Source organism: Dipodomys merriami, unplaced genomic scaffold (genome assembly GCF_024711535.1).
Source record: "Dipodomys merriami isolate MVZ:Mamm:240054 unplaced genomic scaffold, mDipMer1.0.p SCAF_20, whole genome shotgun sequence".
In the NCBI taxonomy this organism is placed as follows: domain Eukaryota; kingdom Metazoa; phylum Chordata; class Mammalia; order Rodentia; family Heteromyidae; genus Dipodomys; species Dipodomys merriami.
In genome coordinates this window covers 22,689,343-22,708,053 of record NW_027203382.1, presented here as the reverse complement: position 1 = coordinate 22,708,053, position 18,711 = coordinate 22,689,343, and the positions used below count along the sequence as shown (strand labels likewise).

At 42.9% G+C, this 18,711-nt stretch overlaps 1 protein-coding gene across 4 annotated transcripts in view; it reads right to left on the bottom strand.

The window, feature by feature from the left end:
- Positions 1-11,809, bottom strand: part of Lhfpl2 (LHFPL tetraspan subfamily member 2) — a 147,091-nt gene extending 135,282 nt beyond the window's left edge. For 3 of the 4 annotated variants that reach the window (XR_011373742.1, XM_070031210.1, XM_070031211.1), the window contains exons 1-2: positions 11,514-11,809; positions 685-752 (exon numbers count right to left, since the gene is read on the bottom strand). The gene's annotated coding sequence lies outside the window, so the exon portion shown is untranslated. The remainder of the gene's footprint in view (positions 1-684; positions 753-11,513) is intronic. The other variant, XM_070031212.1, reaches the window with a different exon arrangement.
- Between the last annotated feature and the right edge of the window lie 6,902 nt (positions 11,810-18,711).

The window sequence follows — 18,711 nt, the reverse complement described above, 5'->3', positions numbered from 1 at the left end:
TTAAATGAGGAAAAAGAATTCTAAAACATGAGCCTAAGGAGAGGAAAGAATGTCAGTGATGAGAAGACCAGCAATGCCCAGGAGAACACCAGTATAACTAATGCCATATTAATTCCTCACCATGACCAAATACCTGACAGAAGCAACTTAACAAGGAAAATTTTATTTTGACCCATAATTTTAAAGATTTCAATCCATATAGTCCTTGATTCTCTAGATTCTGGGCCTATGGACAGAACATCGTGACAGTGGGAACACAGAGAAGAGGAGAATGTTTGCCTTATGTCAGGAGGATGCCAAGAGAAAGGATACAGGAAGAGTCCAAGGCCAGAGACAACCCTCAAGAACATGCCCCCCAGTGACCTACTCCCTCCAGCTAGGTCCCACCTCCTGTAGTTTCCAGAACCCAAAAAGCTAGAGAGCTGGGGACCAAAAGTTCAATACCTGGGCCTGCATTGGCCATTACATATTCAAACCAAAACAGCCAGTCAGATAAACACCTTCACCAGTTAACTCACAACAGGGGCAGGAAACCATTTTTCACTTTCTTGATAAAATACTACCCTACATTTATTTAAGCATTTTATTTCCACAGAATAAGAACTTCAAGTGGTACAGGGAATACTGTGATCATTCTGGTATAATCTACATAGGCATCACTGGTACAATCTACCAACCACTTACCTGTAAGAAGTGCTTCTTAAAGGATTACAGAAACTATAGGCCAGCTGCAAACTCAAGAGTCTGCTTCCCTGAAAAACAGGAAAAAGTCATCTCTGTTAACATGGAGTAGCCCATCTTCATGGTCCCAGTACAAAGCTAGTCCATGGCCCTACGGCTCCTTGGTTTCTGAGCAGAAAACATGGCCATCATTATCTGGTCAAGGGTTTGAGTCAAACAGATGAACGTGAGAATGCTGGTTTTAGCTCAGGATAACTATATATCAGGTGCTCATCTCACCTATGCCTCTCAATACCCACCTCATATATTCCATATGCCAGATAAGAGACACATGAGGACGCATATGCTGGGTTTCCTGTTCTCAGGGAGCTTACAGTCAACAAGGACAGAGAAATGAACAGGTAACAATCATGACTTTGACACAGCTTATAAGCACCTAAGACAGAGAATACGAGGTGACCAGAGATGAGGTAACCAGGATACAGAGGCACCAGATTATTCCAATGTCGTCAAAGGAAACTTCCCAGAGCAAGTGAGAGGTAAGCTGAGCTAAGATACAAAGTCTACAAGACTAGGGGATAAGCAAAGAGCATGCTGGTATAAAAAAGAGTAAAATGGGATGTCCTGATATTAATATATAGTGAGTCACAAATAAAAAGTATTGGTGACCACTGGAGTATTTCAGATGACAAAAGGCCTTGCAACTATTTTAGGAAAGGTGGAGACATTACATTAAGGCCAATACAGACTCTGGAGTTGACCTAGACTATAACCAACAAAGACCTTGTGCTCAAGAACTTATATTCCAACAGGCCTTTGAAGCTCATTCTTGATTAAAATAAAATACACAAAGCTGGTTTTGTGGAAGCCTAGAATAGTTCCTAACACTGCAGAACAATGGGTTAGAAAAACCTCACTCCATCCTCAAGCAATGTGGACACTGCTTCTCTTCCTAGATGTTGTTCTTCCCACCTACATACAGAATCTGACTACTTGGGGAATGAAACAGTGAAGCCATCCTAGAAAGCTCTACCTGGTTTTATCAGAGGGTCAAATTTCTTTCTGAGGTGTGGAACAAATCCTGTGGTACAAAGACAATGAGGCTGAAGCCAAAATTCATGAGACAAGTCCAGTATACCCACCCTCTTTCTCTCTTTGAACTTCTCTATTTTCCTCCTAGAAAAAGCATCCCTCTGTGCAAGAAAATTCTGACATTCTTGTTTATGTTTCTAAAACCTTTTCTCTTCTACAAAAGATGAGAAATGGAGTCCAAAGCATTAAAACAGCACGCAGATCAACAAAAACAAGAATAGATACACCCATAGCACTTCCAGGGTCTGCCCTTCATGTCAGAGCCACACAGGTAGCTGAACTGCAGGAAAGCACAACAAGCCATGGAACTCCTGGTAGTACTATGGCAGTGAAGACTCCCAGGGCATATTAAGTGCTGAAACCCCAGTTGCTTCCCTGTCTTTGTAGTAGGTAGCTCACAGGCCTACCCACCTTGCCCATGTGTGCCTGTGGTATCCACACTTTCTGCTGAACCATTTTGTAAGCTGTCTTAGCCCCTAGGGTAAGGCTGAGATGGATCTTGCATCGGTACAACTAGAGCTTAGTGCTGATACAATGGTGGGCAAATCTGCCACCATTATAGCCCAATTCACTTAGATAGAACCAAGCTTGGGCTGGGAAGGTGGCTCAGTGGTAGAGCGCTTGCCTTGCATGCTCAAGGCCCTGGGTTCGATTCCTCAGCACCACATAAGCAAAAAGAAAAAAGCCGGAAGTGGCGCTGTGGCTCAAGTGGTAGAGCGCTAGCCTTGAGCTGAAGAGCTGAGGGACAGTGCCCAGGCCCAGAGTTCAGGCCCCACAACCGGACCCTTCCCCCCCCCCAAAAAAAAAGAACCAAGCTGGTCCCGGGAGGATGGGGGCCCTTCCACATCCATTTCTGGTCATGTATTATGTCACATACTCATAATCTCCAGGGTCTGAACCAAAACAGGGAAATGGGGAGGAGTCAGTACTGAGACATTCTTAAAGACTTCTCGGCAGAGGCACAGGCTTTCACTCCAGTAACTCCAAGATTGCCCTGAAGCACTTAGTAATCAGTGTCTGCAAAACTTTCCTAAAAACAAAGCCCTCAGGAACTGACTTCTACTCTGCTGACAAAGGACTCTCTTTTGTGGTTCCATCCAAGAGTCTCTTATGAGAACAAAAGCATGTCAAGATAAAAATGATTAGATACACAGAAACAAAGCTATTCCATCACAACCAACTTTCCAAGTGGCAAACAGGTGAAGGTAGTCGCCAGCCTTACCACTATTAGCATCAGACCAGCTTCCATGCTGTCATTTTTCTAACCTGGTATTTCTAGAATCTGCCTGACCATAAAAATAATCTAGAAGTTGCTTTATAAAAGTATGGATTACTAGGTCAGAGCCTCATGAGAGCACTTAGGAATGCAAATATGTAGCCAGCACCCAGCAGTGTTAAGCAAGTTTTAGAATAATCCTTCAAATGAAAAAATAGGTAACTTAAAATTTTTTACAAAGCACAAAACTTCAGAGTTACAGGGTATGTGGGAAAATACAGCTTTAGTTGAAAAAAGTTAGAGCTGTCTTTGTCTAGTTTAACTCATAGAGTATAACCAAGATACAATGAGGAAATCAACTTACATAAAACTTAGCAAGAAAAAAAAGTCTTCCCTTATAACTTAACCATATTATAATATAAAAGGCCTATAACCTCCCTCTCCAAAGGACTTAATAGGAATTCCCACACAGCCACTCAGTTAGAGGCCAGAGGCCCAACTGGTCTCCAAGGGCTGCTGGTAGACAAGGTTCAGACTTTACAGGTCTCAGCTTCCACCTGGCTGAGTCTCACCCTCCTCCCAACCCTCCCAAGAGGACTTGATCCTTATAGTATACTCCACAGAACTAATGTTACTGGAAATGTTCCTTACAAATGCAAAATCTCAGGCCCCACCAGTCCTACTGAGTCAAGAGGCTACATTTGAACAGACTCACGGGATGTTGTATACCTTCAGGTTTGAGAATCCTTGCCTGCAGGCAGGGGAGCACCAATGTGAGACTCTTCCTCTTTATACTCTGAGGCCTCCCTCATTCTCTTTACTGAATTAGCCTTGTCAGTTCTGGTTTGTTTTGACCCAAACCACCACTGGCAGGGCTCAGTGATTAGCTGACAATACAAAGCCCAACTGTTAAGTGCTAAAAGGAGGCAGGAAGTACCAATTGCCTTTCCTATTTTCATCTAGCTCTTAAATCTGCCTCCCTTTGAAGGCCAGAATACGGACCCTGGGACCCTGTGACCGTAAATCAGTAGGGACAATCCAAAGTCAAACAATGCCATGGAATGCTGATTCTTTTGGTTCCAGCACAATGTTAATGAGGTCGGGGTCATGGGTATGATTAGCTTCCTCTGTATTCTTGGCACAAACTCTAGCTTTCTATTCTCTGGAAGACAACTGAGACCTTTGGTTACTAAGAGTACTTTGGGGGGAATGACAAGGAGAGTCCCAGAAGAGCAGCTCCAGTGAAGGACTCAAAGGACCCATGATGGCCAATGAGCAGAAAGCTCAGAAGGCAGGCTGACAGGACAGATGTCCAGGTCAGACGTGAAATTACCTGGATGAACTTGTGCCAGAAATAAGCTGAAATTTTACAAGAAGAAATGGGAAGTCCCATGGACAAGATTTTAAAAAATCCTGCTAGATCGAAGCTAGAGTAAATTTAACTTGATGGTGGTTTTTATTTATTTCTTTATTGAGATTAAGTGATTACATAAATTTCACAATATTGTGATACTTAGCTAAAGTCAGAAACGTATTTTACCTTCAGAAGGCAAATTGTCATTATCATGGTCTATAAAACTTATGAACTTTGACAATACAACTATTTCCTCCAAATCAGGTGATATGTACATTTCTTTCCTTTTGTTTAGTGTAAGCTGTTCCCTCTTTCTCATTCTCTCCCTCCCATAGCTGCCCTTAAGTTGCTTAGTTCACTTTCATCAATGTCCAGTTCAGCTGATGGACCTCTCTGTTGTATTTTTTCACACATTTCCCTATGATTCTTTATTTTTTTAAGTCTTAATGTTTTCAACCATGAAAGTTTTGTTGACTACAATGGCTGTTAGGATGCCACAATAGCATACTCTTAGGACCCAAGACTCTATTTTCCAGGTAAGAGGAACTGCAGACCCAGTAGGGCTGATCAGATTATCCTCAACAGCACCAACCACCTGGCCACACAGGTGTTTGCACAACCCATCACTTTTTTCCTTTACCACAACTTGCCTTCTTATCTACCTAGTGTGGCCTCTTTAGTATACCTGGCTCCAGCTCTTTTTGGCATCTCAGTACAATTTAAACATTCACACATGTATCAGTTTCACTCCTTTTGAATCTTTTCTTTGCATACAAGCACAAGCTAGGGGCAACCTTTACAGTCAAGATAATATAAGCACATCCGCTATCAAATGGATTCAGATCAATACTAACTCAGAGTCCCGATTAAGTCTGATGTCATGTTCCCTATCACATTCAGCACGAATCCATGCAAAACAAGAATTACAGCTTCCCCTCTGGAGGACCCCAGAAGGACGACTGTGACCGCAAATGCAGGAATATTCTACTAGGTAGAATGATCTTCCAGGATTGAACAGCTGGCTGTTTAAGTAATAAGAATGTGATTCTAGATTATTTTTTAAGTTGTAAGCTATGCTTTTTAAATTTAATATACAGATAGCAGTGATTTGTAAATACAAAACTGGTAAGTTGTAATTCCTACTAACCAGTCTACTATTTTTCATTTCAGGAAATGTGTTTGCTGTGGGCAAGTGAAACAAAGCTGATTTTTTAAGAAGTTATTTTGTATTTAAGAAGTGTGTGGTATATGCCACTTATCTGAATATTGAATGACACTACTTCCAGTACAGTTAGAGCCTTCCTTAAACAACTGGCTAAATGCCTCAAAACTAGAAAACAACATGTGCAGCCTGAAGCCTGCCCAGGAGAAAGGAAGCTTGAACTCCAGGTGCCCCTGACAACACAGCTTGGCCTGAAAGAAAGAAAATGTTGAACAATAGAATCTGCAGAGGAAAAGGAGCCCCTCTGCATTTTCCAGGCATGTGGGAGGTTGTTACTAAAAAGATTTCACATCACACTGCTAGTTTAGATTCTATGGAACACTGAAACAAAAAAACTAACATGCCAGAATAGTGCTTATTTAATTCAATGCTTCTCAGCAATTCTATAGAAACACCTCTCAAATCACATTTACACTGTTGATGGAAACAGCCATTATGAGGAGTAGGGCCTTCCCTCCTGTTTGAAGGGAAGTTATCCCTTTCAGACTTTGGAGTCACAGCACCCAGTCCTGCTTGCACCCAATCCTGAAGCCTTTCAGCTTTTGCAACGAATTTACAATAGGTAAGAATGTCCATTCTGTTCAGTGACACAGACTTAGAGTGGACCCACCACAGATGTAGAGACTCCATGTGTTGTGACAAAAATCAGTGATATTTTTTAAAAAGAGAACCTACCAACTCTTTCATTTTGATTTACAAAGTAGCATGCCACTTATAGAGAACTTGAGAAATAAAATTACTCACTAGTCACTACCTCACAACCTCACTAGTCTAAGATAATTAGTTGAAACTTTAGCCTCTGTTCTTCTAATGCAGTTGAGCAAACCAGGGTGAGATGAAGTGCCCTTGCTGAGCATGCAGGCTGACAATGATTAGTCATCCCCACTGGAATTACCCTGAATCCACCACAGTAAGAGCAGTGGTGGCCCACAAGTCTAACAGCATGCCTGTAATACAATGAGCATTCGTTGGGGTCTACTTGGCACAATTTCAATTATTCCACGAATGAAATGCAAATTAATAGCAATAGCCCTCCACGACTAGTGAAGAGCCTCAAAATGAGGAGGTAAAAAAAGCTTCATTTTACAAATGCAGTCACAGTACTCAGCAGACACTATGTGGAAAATGAACTATACAACTTGTGGACAAGGACAAGAGGGAAGAAAAACTGGAGAAAAACAAAGGAAGGGAGTAATAGTCTCCAAAAACAAATGTATTCATTATCTGACTTATGAAATGGTAACCCCACTGTACCTTAATAACATTTTTTTAAAGCTTCACTTCTGGAAAATGGAAATGGTTGTCCTCCTAATACAAAGATACACTGCATAAGGTAGGGAAATAGATGTTGGTGAGACTGAGTGTGCACAGCACATGGTAATGAAGACCTGGGATCAGCGTACAGACGAAGCAGTTACCCATCAGCAATCATCTAGAACCAGAGTCAATCCACAAACAGAGGATGTTTAATAAGATTTTAACACTCAATACCTTGGTTTCACCTATCAGCCTGGGCTACAAATCATACATATATACATACACACAACATATCTACACACACAAACACATACACATAAACATTTTTGTACAGCAAAAGTCAGACAACCTAGTGCCTCCTTCAATCTTCCTTTGTAATGATCGCACAAGGAAAGACTGGTTTCTAATGTCTCCTCTAATAATGTTAAGACATCGTTCCTCATGAATCTGCTGAATACCAAATATTCTTCATTCAAAGACTGCAACCAGGTACAAAAGTCAGTGTCTATTATTTTAGATTTAAGTTGTAAGTTAAGATTTAAAATTTATTATTGTAGTTTTGTTACTTCAGTGAAGTATAAAAAGTTTCACTCCCAAATAACAACTCTGAAGTCTTAAATTTGAACAACAAAAAAAAAATTGTGCCTGCAAGGGCTGGAATGTGGCTTAGTGGTAGAGTGCTTGCTAGCATTCATGAAGCCCTGGGTTTGATTCCTCAGTATCACATAAACAAAAAAGGCCAGAAGTGGCGCTGTGACTCAAGTGGTAAAGTACTAGTCTTGAACAAAAGAAACTCAGGGTCAGTGCCTAGACCCTGAGTTTAAACCCCAGGACTGGAAAAAAAAAAAAGTACATATAAAAACTACTTAATCAAGAAACTGTGATGTTAAACCAAAATCAGAACAAACCCACCAAAGGCAAAAGTCAAAGTACAATGAGGTACTCCTTTCTGATCTGTAAAATCTCAAGGTCACAGTTGGGTACTTCTCATGACCTAGTTGATAGTATTAAGGTTAAACCAAGAAAAATTTCAGATAACATACTTCTTAAAGTACATTTGATATTGTACTGCTGCATAAAAAAACCTGTAGACAGGCCGAGTGTCCCTGGCTCATGCCTATAATCCTAGCTACTCAGGAGGCTGAGATCTGAAGATCACGTTTCAAAGCCAGCCTGCGCATGAAAGTCTGAGAGACACTTATCTCCAATAAACCACTCAGAAATCCAGAAGTGGCACTATGGCTCAAGTGGTAGAGCGCTAGCCTTAAGCTGAAGAGCAAAGGGACAGAGCCCAGGTCCAGAGTTCAAGCCCCACAAGCACCAAAACAAAAAACAAAAAAAATTGTATACATCCTTATCACATGAAGGTCTTCCAACATTTCTTCAACGTAATAATGCATGTGTATTAGTCTGCTAGTGCACTCTATAACAAATACCACCAATCTGTGGCTTAAAAATCAAGCACATATTTACTGCTCACAGTTGGGAGGCTACAAAGTTAATGACCAAACACCCACAGGTTTGGATGCAGGTGAGGGCATTCTTCCTGACCAGCTCCTCCTCTCTGTGTCCTCAGGACAGCGAAAGAGAAAGCTTGGTCCCTTTTTCATTAGGATCCTAACTTCCTCATGGGAATCCCACCCTCAGGATCTCATCTACACTTAAACATCTTTCAAAGGCCCTATTTCCAAATACTAGTGCACAGAGAAGTCCTGACTTCAATGCCCAAATCTGGAAACATAACATTTGGACTATAACACATGTGTAAGGCATCACTATAATCACACATCCTAACAATCAAATACTCAAAACCATTCTGTGTACATCTTCTGTGTGAGTGCACCAGTAGTAGAACCAAAAAAAAACAAAAAGCCAAGCTGGGCTTAGCTTTTTTTACTCAAGGCTAGTGCTCTACCACCTGAGCCACAATTTCACTTCCAGCTTTTTGTATGGTTAATTGAAGATAAAGGGCCTCACAGACCTGTGAAACTGCAATCCTCAAATCTCAGTCTCCTGAGCAACTAGGATTACAAGCATGAGCCACCAGTGCCTGGTTGTGTACATCCTTTTAAACTATCTCAGTTCAAATTTACAGAAGCAGATCTGCCAAATCTACACAAATAACCCCAGAATAAGCCTGGTCATTTAAGACTAAGATCAGGGGTTTAACTATCCCCCTGCAGGACTGTTGAAAGGATGACAAAATTTTGAAAATTTCAGTCCCAGTGATACAAATTACCCTCACTTGCTGCACTATTCAGAAACCCTCTCCCACTAGGTGGATAGAGGCCTCTTTGAGACCACCTGTTCCTGCTTTGGAAAGAACTTTCATCATCCAGCCACTCCAGCCACTGTTCCTGCCTGTATCCACTTTTAGGTTGGACATCTTTCCCTGGAAGTTTCAAGTTCAGTTTTCGTTTCAAGTAAACTCAGAATTTCTTGCTATCTCTCTACAATAAGAGTACCCACCTTGTTATGTACCATACTAAAAGGAATTGTGGCCAACAAGCCTAACAGCATCCCTACAATGCAACAAGCATTCCTTGGAAAAGAAAGCCTAGAAAAGCCTGAAGTTCTAGAAAGAACAGGTGTTTCTGGGTGTGGCCTGGCAAAGTCATGGGTCCAGCCTCAATTAGAGTTGCTCACTTGAAAATTAGGTATCCTTGCAATCATTCCTCCTTTTGCCCAGGGCCTTGAAATATTGCTAATCATTGTTCATTTTGTAGCACTTATGTAAGAAGCCAGCCTAAGCTCTATACAAACTTAACTGGTCAAACTGATTCTTGAACTGTTATCACCACCATTTTAGAGTGAGGCTAAAATTAAATAAGGTAGTATGTGGCTCATCTGAGAATGTCACAGACTGATTCTGAGTCACCTAAATTGTGGTCTCATATTTTGCCAATTACATGCAGTAAGAGAAGCTCAGAAGTTGAATTTAATTTTCATTAAAATACACACACATACAGTTTTCAGAAAGCTGTTCTTTTTATCATCTAGTATGGATTTTTTTTTTTCCTTACCTTGCCCTGCCTCCAGCACCAGTTCTGGAATTAAAGTTCCCAATCTTAGGTACCCTCAGTTCTGAACCATCCCCATGATAAATACAATGTATTACCTTTTCTGGAAGACATGACTTGCTCTCATCTACAAGGACCCTTCCTACTTATATGGATCATTGTCTGTTTCACCTATCATGACTCAAATTATATTCAGGAATATTCATTTGCAGTGTAATTACTCTTTATAATTAATCTGCTCCTAAGACAAATGAGTCCCCCTCCCACCAGGCTCTCCTACAACTCGTAACATCTTTCTTGGCATACAATATTTGCTATATTGCTGCAAACCTCAAGAAGCCACGCTGTCTGTTCGGTGTGACTATGGGGAGAAAATACAATTATAAGATAATGCTTTATTTAACCAAGTAGTACATCAAACCTTCAAATACTATGTTATCAGAATCATATTTCCAGCATAATCACAAACCTACCACCACCACCTGACGGGAAGTGGGGGGGAAGGGAGGGAGGGAGGGGAAGGAGATCTTAAAATGTTCTCCGTCTTTAAAACAGTTACTCTCCCACTAGCACATGTGATCTCTAAAAAAAATTTCTTAAGTAGTTTTCAAAAACAGAACTGGGTGGAAAAAAATAAGCAACTTTGGATCCTTTCTTATACCTGGTTAGGGTGAAGTTCGAGACAGTGAAAAAGGCAGATTATAAACACCTTTCTGCCCACTGGCTCTAACACACTCTTGTCTGCTGTGGGGCTACTTTGCCAAAGGAGCCCACTGAAGATAACCTAGCGCCTCACACTGTCTCTCTCTCCCTTCCTCTCTCTCTCTCCCTTCCTCCCCCCCCCTCTCTCTCTCTCTCTCTCACACACACACACACACACACACACACACACACACACACACACACACACACACACACACACACACATCACCGCAAGAGAAAAATGGGGAAGACAGGAAGTGGCCCGGGTGGGAGTGAGAGACAAAAGTTGGTCTTTTCTTTTTTCTCCCACTGAAAGAGCTCACGGACTTTCACAGAACCCACGGCCCCCCAGGAAAGCTGAGCCGGGTGGAAGAAAGTCCTTTCTGCTTTCCTCAGTTCAAAGAACGCTGGGCCGCTGAATGAAAGGGAAAGACCAAAGAAACAAACAAAAACCTGTGCGTAAAAGGTCTCCAGTCCTTCACCCATCCTGAGGACCGGCCCACCCAGTCCAGATGTGGTCCCCCCCACCCCGCCCACCTCCTCCAGCCTGCACCCCAAACCACGCCACTGCCACAAAAATGCAGCCAGATCTGGGATGCAGCTGACGTCTGTGGTCCGAGCGAGCCACCCGCCACAGACCAGGCCGGGCGGGGACTTCGTCGCGGCGGCCAGCGGGCGAGCAGCCAGGCGCTCCCGGCCCGGAGCCGAGCTGCGCCTGGGACCCGCGCGCCGCCGGCCGAAGCCCGCCCCGGGCGGCGGGGACGCCGCCGCCGCCGCCGCCGCTCCAGACACAACTTCTTCCACTTCTGCGGCCGGCGGCGGCGGCGTGGAGAGGAGCGGCCGTCCCGCTCCCTTCCCATCCCCGTCCGGGCCCGGACCCCGTGCCTCCCGCGGGCTGCGGGCGCCCACCTGGCCGGGCTGCCGGCTCTCCCCGCGCGCCGCGCGCTGGGCCCCGCGTGGCCAACTCACCCGGCTCGGCTCCCTCCGAGTCCGCAGCCGTCCCCCAAGCCGGGGCTTTCCGTGCCGCCTCTCGGCCGCCACCTCAGCCCAGCCCCGGCGGGCCGCTCGGGGGAGGGGACGGGAGGGGCGGAGGAGGGGGCGCAGGGGAGGGTCGGCGGAGAGCGGAAGGCGGGGGCGCCGGGCCGCCGGGCTCTAGCACTCGGGGAGGGGGCGGACGGCCCGGAGGAGGAGGGGCGGGGACAGCGACAGAGAGAGGCGGCCGAGCCCCGCAGCTCCGGCCCCGCGCCGCTGCCCGGTCACCATCCCCGCCTGCGTCCCGCTCGCAGGGCCGGCGTCCGGGGGGAGGGGTCGGGCCCGGGGCTCCCCCGGCGCGGCGCGGGGCGGGGCGGGGGCGGCCGAGGCCCGGCCTCCGGAGGGGAGTGTCCTGCGGGGTCCCGGAGAGTGTCGCGACCGGGGATCCCCACGACGGGGCTGGGGGCCCTGGGAGCGGGTGGCGGGGCCCTCCGGGCGGTGGCGGCGTCCCCGGGGGTCCTGTCGGGACCCCCTGAACCGCGCCTGGGACCCTCCCGGGGGGGGGTCAGTTTCGAGAAACTCGCCTGGGAGGCGGCCGCGAGTGAGAGGCCAGCGGACCCGGGGTAACGTGGTGACCCGAGCAGTGCACCCCCAGACTTGGGCTGGAGAGGGAAGAACGTGGGCCCCAGGGCCCCAGGGTCCCAGGGCCAGGGAGCGGGCTGGGTGCCTGGAACCCCCGGCGGCCGGCCTGTCCTGCAGTGGTCGCTCCGGGCTGTAGCTTCCTCTAGGAAACGAGGTGCCAAGAGTCACAAAAAATATTCCTAGATGGGATACTTGGAATCCCGAAACTTCCTGGCACTCAGAACCCAGGCGCTTTAGCCTGTCTGAAAAGACATCTTCATCCAGAGAGAAGACCCACTAACTTCCGTCCCCCCACCCCGAGCCGGGCGGGAGCGAGTTAGTGCCAGTGTTCCTTGTGGCTGAAACCTTGGCGAGGGGCACGCAGCCAAGCTAACCCTTCTTCATCTTTTTCTTGTCAAAACTTGTTCTTGTCCCTCACCTTCTCAGCCTGTCGTCTAGGATACCTCCATCCACCATGACAGGGGGACCAGATCAGAGACCTGGGAATCCCAGGCAGGCGCGGGGGGGGGGGGGGGGGAGGGGGGGAGGTAACCAGTTTTGAGCACAATCTTCTTCTTCCCGTTTCTTCACTGACTTTTCACTTGCCCCACCCTTTCCAAGTTCTTGTCACCTTCTTGGTATTTGTAGCTCCAGAGGCCCCTTCCTGGTTACCTATTCTGACTCTATCTGCCCTTTGCAACCCTCCAGCACAAACCTGCAGGTGTTTGGTTCTAGACCACCATTTTCCAGGCCACTGCCTGCCCCAGAAACACTGAAGTGTTTTACCAGAGAAAATTCTGAGTTCCTTAAAACCTCAAACTCATCCTCAGAGCCTGGCACTGTCCAGATGGGTTCCTCCCCTGCTCCTCATGCCTATATCTATCCATGCTGAAGTAGCTGATGATCTTTCTAAAACATCTTCACTCTTGGCCAAATCCTACTTCATTGACAACAAAGCTTGAACGTCCACATCCCTACTTTAAGAAGACATGCATGTCATTACCATTTGGGGAAAACACAAAGAGAATAAACAGGGTGTATGGAGGAAATAGGAGTTCGGAATATGTAACTCAAAGATTGCAGCTAGAACACTGATAAAAACAGCCACCCATTCCAAAACAAACATACTGGCAGAGATTATTAGTCACATTAAGTTCCTAATAAGTATTACAGTAAAAATTAAAACCTTAGGAAGTGGAGCTGTGGCTCAAGTGGTAGAGCACTTGCCTTGAGCTGAAGAGCTGAGGGACAGCACCCAGTCCAAGAGTTTAAGCCCCACAACCAGCAAAAATAAAATAAAATAAAACCTTACCTTTATACAAGGTAAAGGTAACTGCTGGAGAAATTATAAAGAAAGTTGTTTGAAGCTATTGAGTTGAGAAGATAAACACAAAATAAAAGAACCCTCTGCCCTTTCCCCTCATCCCTTAAAACCTTTCTGGGTTAGAGTTCACCACCAAACTTAATCTAATAGAGAACATAGGGCAAATGGGCCTCCAGCACAACACGATATGTTCTCCACAATGTGGCAAATTCTTCTGTTGTGTTTTGCAGTTGCTGTCCCTTCATGGTGAATATTATAGTGCTAGAAACACTTGCATATGAATTAACACTACTATCCCCATAATACTTGTTTCCTTTCCCTACATGTTGCCTGATAACTTGTGTTCTTTGTCACAGGAAAAATAGCCTTACAGAGAGGACTGTACAGCATCCCACACATCACTGAATACTTAACTACAATTTATGTTGAGGGCTGTTGCAGGCACTGGGATGCATCAGTGAACAAAAAAGAAATGTGAAATGTCTGCCCTTGTGGACTATGAGTAACATGGCATCAATGGTGGTCTTTAGTATTTGGTGGTATTATATGTTTTGGATGTAGAGAGCTTGAATTGGTGCCTCATTTACATTGCAATCTCTTTGAAGGCTAGTGTTGAACCTTCACTCTTTGTGTCTTACAAAAGTCTAGCACAGTACAGACTATTACAACATGTAAATTAAGGCATTTCCACCCATTTTATACTCTGTGTTATTGAATTCGCAGGAGAGAGCTACCTGGCAAATGAAAGTCTAAGTCTTTCTCAAAATCACATTTGCAGCTAGTTGGGCAATAATCAAAGCAAGTATCCCCAGGTAGGATTATTTGGATCTGAAAGAAAGATAAATTACACTTAAAAGGAAGCAAGAAATTAGGGAGAAGAAAGAATATGACTAGAGAAGGAAAGATGCTACAGGGTATGGTTAAAGAAGTATCCCCTACATTCTTCAGAAAGGTAGTACTAGAAAAAGAAAGATAATAAAGGAACTTTGGGACAATGTGAATCTGCTTCTATCGTGTGCTCCAGCCAAATTTTCAAGGAACTCTGCAAGGCATAAGTGAGGAGAAAATTAAAGGGTATCTACAAAGTTTAGTCAAATGACAAGGAGGCCTTGAAAGAAAATGATTATGAGCCACTTGGATAGGTCATAAGGTAAAATTACAGTGGTGCCTGGCTAAAATGCATGATTTTGAACTGACTTGCCCATGCAGATCTCTCTGTTCTCTGAACATCTGGACATTTGCTCCACTCCATCAGTAGGCTAGATAGTTTCCATGTGTGAACTCTTTTTATTCTTACTTCTGAGTGTGAATGAGCTTGGCATTAAAATAAGACATGCATTCATAAGAGAAAAGTAGTTGATACAATTTCAGCATTGGCAGCATTTTGAATATTGATTCATGTCCATTTGCCTATTCATCTTCATAAAAATTCAATTCTCAAATCTACTTCCCCAACTCCTCCCCACCACACACACTTTGAGACATTGACATTCGCTAAAACTGTTCTTCATCATAGAACAGCAATGCTAAACATAAACTTGGAAATCAATGTTTTTTGAAAATCAGAAAATTCTTAAAAACCTAGATGATTTAAGTTGAGAATCTCTGCAAGGAAAGTAGGGGATTTCTAGTCCACCAACACAGTCTGTGAATAGATCATTCTGCTTTTTTAATCCATGGATGTAATTATGAAAATAAGCTACTCTCATTTTCTTCTACAAATAAGGGTTGAGAAAAGTTGATGTTGAGCAAAAGAATTGAAAGACTTAAGTAAAAATCAACCCTCTGCCCTACCTGAGACGGAAGCCATTTTTGTGGCCATAGAAATGGCTTGACCAAATTCACCAATGGACTTACAAAAAGTGTATCTTTTGGGGAGGAACAGTAGTGGGGTTTAAACTCAGAAACTGCCTTGCTGTGTTAGCCATACTCCTAGCCTTTTCTTATTATTATTTATCTATTTATCCATTTTGGATAGAATCTTATGTTTGCCTGGACTAGTCTGAACCAGTCTGAATCATAATTCTCCTGCTCTCTTCCTCCTGAGCAGATGGGATTACAGGTGTGAACCACTGTCCCCACATCTTAATTTATACTTTCAAGTGGCAGTTTTTATGTCAAGAATAAAAAATGAAGCCTATAGATACAAAAGAAATGTCCCTCTTTTTCCTGGAATCACACCACTAAGATACTTGGTTGTCTGTTGACACTATAGGCAGGGAAATACAAGTTAGGCATGGGCTCCTCATGAAAAAGAGCTCAACAATCAATTGAAGATTCTTTTCAGAATACCTCAACTAAATCATAGAGAAGTAAATGCACAGAACTTTGTGTACTTTGTGTACTTCCTGTAAAAACTGAAGACTGCCAGGTACCTGTGGCTCACACCTATAATCCTAGCTATTCAGGAGGCTGAGATCTGAGGATTACAGTTCAAAGCCAGCCCACGCAGGAAAGTCTATGAGTCTCTTATCTCCAATTAACCACCAGAAAACTGGAAGTGGTACTGTGGCTCAAGTGGTAGAGTGTTTGCCTTGAGCTGAAGAGCTCAGGGCCAGTAACCAGGCCCAGAGTTCAAGCCCCACAACCGACAGAAAAAAAGAAAAGAAAATGAAAAAACAAACAAAAAACCCCTGAAGACTCTTGGTCACTTTCATATTCTAGCCACTGTCCCTATCTCCTGACCTTTCTTCCTTCTACACAAGAAGTACTAGCTCTAATTTGCCCACAGACTCTTCCTAAAATTATAGTCTGTCTTCCTGCCTCTAATTTCCAAACTTGACTCAATGTGAATTTTGCAAAATTCAACCCAAAAAGTTACACTGTGCTACCATTCATTTTTTCCTGTTATATCACCATAAACATATCCATCTGGCTCTTGTCCAGATGAGTTTACCTTTGAATTAAGGTGGAAATTTCTGTATGGTGAGAACTTTTTACTACAATGTTGCTTGATAAGTTGCATATAAGTTCTGTACTATTCTTAACTGCTTAATAACATGTAACTGGCAAATTCAATTAACTGAATGTGCTCACAGTGATTCATTTTCCTGCATTATAAACTTTTCTCAGAAGAGCTACAAGATACAAGACGCCTGAGCAATTGGCTGTCTTACAGTATTTGTGACAAGCATAAAACCACTCAGAAAGAGTATATATTGGCCCTGTATAACAACAGTGCTGTACATATGGTCTGTGACTTGAATTGCCAATAACTTCATCTTTGCTAGTATGAGTCATGTGTTATTTCTAAACCTCTAACAGAAAAGGTTCACCCTCACTAGCACCTACAATAAAATGTGTGAAATACTCAGCATAATTCAATAGCAAGGGTAAGAATGAGAACTTAAGGAAAACTACTATATTATATTCATTCATTCATGTGTATTGTGAAGAGAATACTTGTCCTAATCTGTCTCTAAGTTGTTTGAAAATCTTGCCTGCAAGGAACTCTTTTCTACTCAATTTTCTAGAAACAAGAAGCCCCAAAACACCTGTTGATTGCCATGATTTGGATATGTTATGCATGTTCTTGCTGATGGTTCATATGTAGGGAGCATGATTCCCAGGTAGTAATTCAGCCTTTAAACAGAAAAACCCAGTGAGGAGCATTGGGAAGAATCAATAGACCTTTCATGGGATCCTGTTTAGTTCTCAAAAGAGGGCTTGTTATATAAGAACAAGACACAAAACTATCTTCTCCTCATTATAATTCCTGTCTCACCATATGATCTCTCCTGTGTATTCCCACCATACAGCCATCTGCCATGTGATTCAATCAAGGGAGCCCTTTCCAGAGCTCAGCAGACGTCACATGAGTGTCTTGAACTTCCACAACTGTGTGTTAAATAAACTTTTCTTTCTATAATTCCTGCCTCAGATATTTTGTTATAGCAAGAGAAAACAGACTGACACATCTCTAAAGCTAGTCATTGTTGACTAAGGCATCTAATTTCATTCATTTCTATTGATAAGAAAATACTGAGCATCATTGATTATTTCATGCATTCTGCCTAGTTTCAGATGGATCTGGGGGACTTCTTTCCTATTTGAAACAACAGAAAAAAGTACAAGCTCCTCTTGCCAGGATTACATTTAGTTTTTAACTTTGCAGAATCAAGAAAACAACAACATGAAATTAATGATATAGTTTTTATGGTCTGGTAAAAGAATTGTAGTTGTTTCTCAAGTCAGGCAAACTTTTTCCTGGCCCTATCTTCTAAGAGAAAATGAATTATGGGAATCCTTACATAAGACACACTGGATACTAAACATGTAGGTGCAGAGTCTTTGCTCAGGGAAGCAAAAGAGTCTTGCCCTACAGAAGCAGTGAGAGTAGAAATTAACAAGAAATGACAGAATCGTCTAGACTCTAGACTGCGTCTGTCATGGCTGAAACTACATTATCTAAACTTAACTTCTATTCAGAGTCTATACTCCATCCCCTCAATTAAAAAAATCATAAAAGAGCTTTATATTATGCAAAACATGAAATCAATGTTATTTCTTCATCAACCTCATATCTTTCTCAATTTCAAATCTTTTACAATTCACATAGCACTTGTTAGACCACTATAACCTATACTCATCTCCTTGGGAAGATTTTCAATGAAAATAAAAATTAAGGACAAAACGAATTCACACAGCTGAGATTAGTTCTAGCTTTTCTTCTAGCAGAAATAAATATGCTATGCTAATTATTTAAAATAACAATCACAAATCCCTGAATTTAAACCCTAGTATTGCCAAATAATAAAAATTATGTTCAGTCACTTTGAGGTCATTTACATGAGAATAACATAAAATGAAATTAAGAGAAACTATAAAACTAGTGACAAAGATATACCATCAGGAAAGCAAAACTACTTTCATTGTTGAAGAATATGTTCTTTAAATATCTTATGACATTTTTCTATTAGACAAATGTCTCAAAATAATTATAAATGCCTGTTTCATCTTTCTAGAGTGTCATGAGAAAAATGTTTGATACTCATGCATCAAATATACTGAATATATCACTACTTTGACTGCAAATACCACAGATTTTTCTGTTTCCTAGATGCACAGACCGAAAATGAGTTTCATAGGAAAAGATTATGGGCTTTTGAGTCCTAGAGACAGTGTACAAGTCTCACTACCTACTCTAGTTGCTAAATTATTTTAGTTGAGTTACTTCCTAATCTTGGTTTCTTTATCTTTAAATAAAGACAGAATTACCAGTAGGTAATATGATCAGTCTACTATATTGTC